The following is an 8,079-nucleotide window of genomic DNA, read 5'->3' on the forward strand; positions in this document are numbered from 1 at the left end:
GGCCGGGAGTAGATTAATTTGAAAAGCGGTGCTCTTGAAAATTTATTTTCAATGTGTGGGAAATAGCATAAATAAAAATATAAATAAGTTTTATGTGCTCACACCCCCTTTTTCTTTCTGGCATTCCTCTAAAATTACACTCTCTACTGACATTAAATATGTGACTTGATTCATGCTTTGCTCAAAATGTAGGTCTATATTTAAAAATAAAAGCTTGTTTGGGGTAAGGGTGGATGGGGTGGGTGGTTTTTTTCTAGATTATGGTCTTGTTCATATCCATGTAACATGATGCATTTTTATTTTTTCCTTGCAAAAGCCTAATTTATTACATAAGTTTCAGGATCACATCACATAGCAAGAGACCTCCGCTTTGAAACACTCACTGAAGTGTCTAAATATGGTGGTGAAAGACATAAATTGCTACTGTAACACATATAAACTTTTCCTTAAAAGGGGAGCCCTCTCTAGGAGAGTGAGCAAGGACACAATGATTTCTCTCTAGTGCCGTCTTTGCCTTTGTTTTCTGGAGTCCCTAGTCAGCGCACCCTGGGCGCTGCGTGGCTCAGCGGAACATTGGGTGACCAGCTCCAGACTACCTTATTTTGCCTCCCTTGCCTGGGCCTCCCTAGAAGAATAGGTCTCTGAGGATCACGAGGGCAGAGGCACTTTGGAATTCTCACAATTAGAATAGAAGAATAATCTACAAAGTTCATGTAATCTGCATTTTTTTTTTAAAACTGAAACAGCTTTACACTTTTTATATGCCTGGAACCAAATGACTTAACCAAAACTTTATGATGTTTCATCTCCTCTTTCTGAGCATTTCTGTTCTGGATTCCTCTCTGAGGTCACTTTTTCCATTGCGGCCCCCAGCAGGAAGCCTTTCGCTCTGCAGCACAGCGGTTCCTGCCAAAGTTTATAGTTCTATACAGGAGCTCTTTATTCATCTGCCATATTTTACCTTGATTGTTTACATGCACAGGAGAATGTCGTATCCCCTAAACAATTAGTACAATTTTTCCTGTCTTTCAGACCAGTATCTGTTCTGTTCCTTGCCACACCCACTCCTGCAGCCTAATCCTCTCAATGATCTTTGAATTAGAACTGCTTGTGCTCACTAAGGAAAGAGGATGGGAAAATCATGTGACTTTTGGGTGAGTGTGCTTTTAAAATGTTTAGATGATTCTGGAAATTAGAAATCGATTTAACCAAAATCAAACAAAGATTGGCTTTTTAGGTTTCAGGGTACTGAATGGAGGTAATATTAGGAAAGATTTAATTAAAGTTCATTGATTTATTAATTTTGACATTAGCTGGGCTCCTTCTATGTGCTCAGATGACTGTGGTAAGTGCTGGGGATACAAAGATTAATGAGATACGACCTGTGCCCTCAAGGAACTCAGATCACCAATTACAACTCTCTTTAACCAAAATTCTGATAGGATGTTGTCAATGTGAGTGAGAAATTCCCATCATGCAGCGTAGGAAGTTTATGAAGTTTATGCAGTTTACTTAATGGTGAAGAGGTTCAACAACTTTTGGTAAATTAAACAGTTTTCAAACAATCATTGTATGTATATTGTTTATCCCAAAAGACTGAACATTGGATAGGATACAAAGAAATATTACACAGTGCATCTCTCAAGGACTTGTCTGGCTTGAGAGGAGAAAAATCTGTGTACGAGAACATTACAAGGCAGTATTATATGTAAATGCTGAGTTATAATTGTGTGGCGCTTTATTCACCACGAAGCACTTCAGTACTCTTTGTTTTGATTCTCACAACAGAGCTGATGTTGTTTACTTGTTATTATTAACTTCCTATCCTCATTTAATAGATGGAACAATTAGGGCACCAAGTGGTTAATTAAGCGAAAGGCTTCATTAGTAGCAAGTGAGTAGGTGATGAGGACCAGAACCAGGTCTCCTAACAGCCAGCCCCGTGTTCTTTTCAGAATACCGTGCTGCCTACTTCTTGTATGGTGCAGAAAAATATATTAATGTGTCGAAGAGCCTTGAGAAGAAAAAAAAATTACTTAGTCCTGGAGGGAGTGAGGAAGTAATTTAGGGCTCAGTTATACTACCCTTTTGTACTCTTGAACAAATGTATCAAAATGTCAAGCCACAAAATGTCAATTTGTGGATAATTTGAAAAATTATATTCATAGGCAATAATATATTTACAAAGTTATATTCCAAAGAATAAATACTTTCATGTCCATGCTCTTAGGTAGGCAAAACTGAAACAATATTTAATGTTAAGTGAGAAAGAGCTCAAAAAGATTCTCTGCTTGTTGGAGCTAAATTTTGTGCTGGTACAAAGAGTAGACTCAGGGAACTTTTTTTTTTAGGAAGATTAGCCCTGAGCTAACTGCTGCCAATTCTCCCCTTTTTGCTGAGGAAGTCTGGCCCTGAGCTAACATCCATGCCCATCTCGGGGAACTTTTAAATGATGATTTCACCCTCAGTGACGAAGGGTCTTGCACCATGAACATCCCCCAGACCTGCCTGAAATCCTACCATAAATCTACTTAATCCTGGAGCTTTGATCCAATTTATTATTTTTATTTATTTATTGGTGAGGAAGATTAGCCCTGAGCTAACATCTGTGCCAATCTTCCTCTATTTTGTATGTGGGTCACCACCACAGCGTGGCTTGGCAAGTAGTGTAGGTCCATGCCTGGGATCCAAACCCACAAACCTGGGCCACTGAAGCGGAGCACACTGGACTTAACTACTATGCTACAGGTCAGGCCCCTGATCCAATTTAATTTGACAAGCATTTTTGTAGCATCCCATGGGCAAAGCACAATGCTAAAATTTTGGGGAACTATAAGCCCAAATATTTTGTTATTAGACTCAACAGGTAAAGTTAATCAGTTAGATTGTTGTAAGAATTTCTAAATGTTTATTCTCAATTTCTGTACCTACCTCATTGCAGACCAGTGATATTTTGTGGATTGACACCTGTGCATGGACCATGCTTTGAGTAGCATGTACTGGAGCTCAGATAGGAAGTGATGAGAGCCTGAACCCCAAGAGTAGCCCAGGTATGTTGGTCAGGATGGGCTAGATTATGGGCATCATGCTGTTGGTTTGCAACTTTGGCAATTTCCTGGGTGAAATCTGAAACTGACCCCCCATACACGGAGGGCAGGGAGAGATGGAAGAGGCGGACCACTCTAGATTGGTAGGTGGCAGTTTTAATAAGTGAGGGAACTTACACATAAGGCTTGATGGGTGTCAGTCACGTATTCAGTCCAGGTGGTCTCCTCTCTCAGGGCTACGTCCTTGAAATGGCTCCCACTGTGGGAATGGTGGGCAGAGCGTAGATTCCAAGGATGGGAGGGAGTGAGGAGCCTCCTGTTGCCATCCAGTTCGTGGGTGAACTGGAGGTCACATCCTCTCGATAACCTCCTTCAATAGACACAGTAACAACCAGTGGATTCATTTAACAAATGTTTCTTTCTTGCTCACATTGCAAGTCTGTTGTAAGTAGACTTGGAGTTCTTACTCTGGGAATCAGGTCAACAGAGTCTGCCATCTGGAATGCTGTCGGTTCCAGCGGCAGGAAGAAGAAAGTGCTGTAGTGTCTGTCACATACTGCAATTAAATGCTTCCACCAGAAGCAACATATCTCGCCCCTGCCCACATTTTATTGGCCAAAGCAAGTCACATGGACGGCCCTGATTAACTTCAAGAAGCAGAGGAAGTGGAATTCTACCATGTTCCTGGACTGAGGAGAAGGAATAGTCAGAGAACAGTATTTCCAGATAATGGAAGGGAGAGGAAAGATAGCAAGGAGGTAAATTTAATAACTGATTAGCTGTAGGGACAGAGAAGGAGGAGGAGTTAAACCTCAAACTACTCTGAGTCACTTTAATGTAGATGAGTTTCGGGTTGTAATGGGAAGATAGTGAGAAGACGCTGCAAGGACAGGGCACTAAGCACCACCAAAGTGGGAAAAGGGCCGAGCTAGGAGGCTGGGAAGGAGAGGAGAGTTTGGAAGACAAACTTTCCCCACTTTTCCACTCAGGTTCTGGATTTAGTATCTGAGCTCAGAAGGGCGGTCTTTCACGTATGAGGAAACTACAACCATGTAGACCTTACTCTTCTCCCTCTTCTGATGCATCGTGGCTGTTACACAGAATATGTTGTCCTGGTCTTTTCTTTACTTCCTAAGAATGGGAAAAAGAAAGCATTTGTGCCTACAGTGTAGGGGATTTAGCTGGACCCTGCGAGAATGTTTCTGAAGGAAGCTGGTTAAACATAGATGCATGGATGGAGCTAGATTTGTGAAGAATCTGGAGGCTCCTTTTGGGGGATGGATAATTACCTAGTGGGATCATGAACCTGGCAGATTTGGATGATCTAGGGAGCTTTCAGTGTACATTATCGTGGGATGGGGAGACAAATTTAGGGGTAGACATCAGTCCTCAGGGGTTCTCATCAGTCCACACTGGCATCGGCTGAATTCAGCATCATCCTACAGTGCTTGAATTCCACTTAAGTCTCTGCCTGTCCTCCTAGCCCCTGGCCACAACATCTTTCAGATCTGAGTCTCTCTCAGCTCTTTCTCTTGGGTGGTTGGGAAATATTTGGTCTGTCCCCAAACTCCATGGGCAGGTGGGGGGAACTTTCAGGCTCTCGGGTCCTCTCCATCTAGATATACTTTCCCAACCAGGTGTTCTTCTCTGTTGTCTCCACGAAATGCTGGGTGAATGACCAGAGGGGCCTGGGGTCTGTGAGGCTTTACCTGAGCCTGGAGCAGCAGCAAGAGGTTGGGGAATGAGTGCTGGCCACAGATTCCCCTCACATGGATGAGGGGATTTCCTCAGTTTCCCCTGTAGTATCTATTATCTCTTCTCTGCACCAGGAACTCAGTTGGACAGGGTCAGGGCAGAGGGGATGGAACACAGGCGTCTGCTTAGTGACCCATTCAAGGATCTAACTCTTCTGCTTTTGCTCTCATCTTTCCTGGCCGGTTTTTTTTCCCGCCCTAGTTTTATCTTATCTTAGGGGTAGGAAAAAACTATGACCATTTCCAGATCTATTTTCTATTTTTCTTCCAAACATACTGTTTTTGCCAAGATTTCAGGTTTTGAAATTCAAAAGGCAAGAATTTGCCTCTTGTTCTGTAGTATAATCCTGTCCCTGAGGCAGTGTGCCAAGAAAGCCTGTGTGGGAAAAGGTTCACAGGTAACCAGAATTACTGAGAAGGGAAAGCGTATCAGTTAATAATATATTAAAATATTATCCTTCTACATTTGCAAACAGAAGGTGTTAATTATCATTACCATGCATATTTATACTCACGAGAACTATTTAATTTTCTTAGTGTACATCTTATTTTACCCATCAGACTGCATCCCACCTATTGGTAATACGGTACTTGGCACAGAGTAGGAGTTCAATAAAGGTTTTGTTTGATCGCATTCAGATGCTCATAAATGAACCACTCATCACCCAGTCCTATCCCTGCCATTCTAAGGACAAGGCAAGGACTGGCTGCCTCTCTGCCTTGTCAACCCTGTATAGAAAGAGGAGCCCCATGTTCCTTGGGCCATGAGAGAGCTCTCATTCCATGCTGTATGCTCTTGTAAACAGGCTTATGCTATGACATCCATTATATTTTGATCCTTGGCCTTAGTAGTTTTGAGAAATCAAGACAAGGATTTCAAAACAAAGTATATCTACCTGATAAGTTTACTTAATATTTTATAACACATCATTTCCTATGCTAAACCTGGGTAGACATGTGATTGCTGCTAAATTTGGAAACTCTACTTAGAAACGGTAATTCTCTACTCATAATTATAAAATTATGGTGATTATTCTTCTGTTGATGACACAGATGGGGACACTGGGGTTTTATAAATAGGTGAAAAATTGGTCATCTCTTCTCTCATCCCAAGTAAGACCATTGGAAAATGTGGTTCCTGTAATTATAACCATGTAGGTGTGCTTTTCCTGGACTGCATGTTCTCATCAGAGTCCTTTAGGTTTGAATGAGTGTAACTTACCCACTTTGGGCCTTAACATTCCACTTCTGTAACATGAAGGAGTTGGTACACTATCCGAGATCCATTCTGTCTCTAAATTTTGGCAAGCCGATAATTGAAGGATCTTGCTGCATAAATCCTCCCTTTTCATCAACATTCTCATCACTCTCTTCCCACCTCCACCCCTGTTATTTTTCTTCAAGTCCTTCCAATCATGGGCTTTGATAATCCACTGTTAGAAATGTGTTTCTTTGAATTTTTGAGGCTCAGGAGACGTGAAAGGCAGAGCTTTGCCTTCAGACCTTCCAGGGTGACATGGGCACGTAATCTCCCTGAGCCTCAGTATCTCATCTGTAAAATAAAGGACAAAATATGTCCTTCTAGGTTGTGTTTGCCTCACATCATGGAATGATTGTGTGGGAAGAAATGATGTCTGGCACATAATTAGCTATCTGTGTTCCCTTTTCTCTGCATCTCCAAGCACTTCCCATTGATGTACAAGTTGCCACCTTAGGAGAGAACACATGATAACTAGCTGAGAGCCAGGCCTCCAGGGAATGGAACCTAGATGTGCAGAAGGGTAGGAAGAAGGTGCCAGAAGAAGTGAGAGGACACCAAAGACGAACTTTGCCCCTTGAACATTTTATCGGGCCTAACTAATCCTGTTGCTGCTGTTGGTGATGATGATGATTTTTTTGGTCCCCATTCTGGGGAAACCTTTGAACTCAGATAAACTGCACAGGGATAAGACAACTACCAGCTATGTAGTTGGAGGCTTACATCAAGTAAGGGAAATTTCCACTGGAGGGAAGCTGTATGGGGACAATTCACTGGGATTGAAAACACCGAAGTCAAACTTAGCTCAGCACAGCACAAAAGCACATTGAAAAATCTCTCTAAATAGAAGCTGGACTGTTCAGGGTGGGTTTAAGTCATGGGACCTGGCCTGGAGCCTTCTGTTGATGGTGAGGATTGGGCCTCTTCTTGAAGGAATGAATAAGTAAAGAAACATGAAATAATAACTAACAACTTGTATTTGAATAGCATGCTTACCTTAGAGTGGGGGATATCGGGACTTAATTTTGTTCTCCTCTGTGTCCCCAGAGCTTAGAACAGTGCCTGACACATAGTGGGTGTTCCATAAATATTTATTGGAGGAAATAAATAAATGAATACATAGAAAATAATGTCAAGTGGTGATAAATGCTATGAAGAAAATAAAGCAGGGTATGGGGATAGAGCACGACAGGAATGCAGCTTTAGTTAGGGTGGACAGGAATGGCTTTTCTCTGCAGATGGCATTGGAGCACAGGCCAGAATGCAGTGAAGGAGTGAGTCATGCAAATAACTGGAGGATTCGCCTTGCAGGCAAACGGAATGCAAATGTCCTGAAGTAAGATCGTGATGGGAGCTTAGATTCTGCATGACTAAGCTCTCAGAGGATGCCAAAGTAGCCAGTCCACAGACCACACTTTGAGTAGCAAGAACTTGGTCTAGAGCTTGACTGTGGCGTGAGTAGCTGAAGTGAGGAGGTCAAGGAGCTCAGAGGCAAGCTCATTGCATGAGGAAAAGAGGATGAAAATAATCTTATCTATGTAAAAAGCGTATGCAAAAATGGATATTAAAAATATCAATAGTGTTTTCCTCAGTGAGATTGCATTTCACGGGATTTAAATTCTCTTCTTTTTAGATTGTTCCAAAATTTCTACCATGTGTATTTATCATGTTTATATGCAGAAAAAAATTAATTTTTTTAAAAAGTTAGTTTAAAAGCAGGAAATATATTTTTAGTTAAGACACTGAGTTCAAAATGCATAAAAAACGTTTCTAAATTTTAAAAAAATCCTATAGACATACGGGGATTGGCTGGGGTTTGTTAAGAAAGGCTTCATAGAGGGAACGATTTTTGAAGTGAATCTTGATATCTAAGTAGGTGAGACCTAAGTTTGAACTCTCTATCAACTTCTCTTCTCTCTTCCTGTCCTCAGGAGGAAATGGGGAGGGCATGTAGGGCATGAGTGGTGTATTAATTATCTATTGCTGTGTAACAAATGATCCCAAAACTCAGCTGCTTCAA

This window comes from Equus przewalskii, chromosome 23 (genome assembly GCF_037783145.1).
Source record: "Equus przewalskii isolate Varuska chromosome 23, EquPr2, whole genome shotgun sequence".
Lineage (NCBI taxonomy): Eukaryota > Metazoa > Chordata > Mammalia > Perissodactyla > Equidae > Equus > Equus przewalskii.